This window comes from Diachasma alloeum, unplaced genomic scaffold (assembly GCF_001412515.2).
Source record: "Diachasma alloeum isolate Michigan unplaced genomic scaffold, Dall2.0 Dall_scaffold_00552, whole genome shotgun sequence".
Classification (NCBI taxonomy): domain Eukaryota; kingdom Metazoa; phylum Arthropoda; class Insecta; order Hymenoptera; family Braconidae; genus Diachasma; species Diachasma alloeum.
In genome coordinates, this window is record NW_021680684.1 from 268,640 (window position 1) to 269,252 (window position 613).

The following is a 613-nucleotide window of genomic DNA, read 5'->3' on the forward strand; positions in this document are numbered from 1 at the left end:
CGGCATTTTCCATTGAGATACTTTGATTTGGTGTTAATGACACGAGATTTTTCATGAGAGTAGTAATCCCCACGTTCTTCACTTTATCAATTTCAATAGCATTAATTTCATAGCGGATCTGTTGGAATAGATGACAAATGGCGTTATTCACAAAGCTTGTAGTTGTAGAGATGGCATTGTCCGATTTGAGCAATTTACCCGTGATGTGCAAGTAACTTTTACTTGGTAAAATACAAAGATCTTGATTTTGTACAGTGATGCGAATTTCATCGCTATTATCCAGTGCCGTCGAGGTATATGGCTGATGTGCATGGATCTCATAGTGAGCGATGGAATCTTCAAACACCGGGGGGAGTTTGATATTCAGGCTTTCCTCCATGGTATACAACAGGCGAATAAGATTTTTACTTGACAAAAACGTTTTTTCCACTTTTTCTTACGGCCAAACCGAGACTCTTGAGAAACTTCACGTTCTGAGGTGTTAACACCTTGAAACCAGCATGCGAAGTGATTGAAGTGAGGCATGATTGGGGGCTTTTATAGGAGTAGCCAATCTTACGATTATATACTATGCCCATGATTATACAATAGATTTGATGTGTAGCCTGATGGT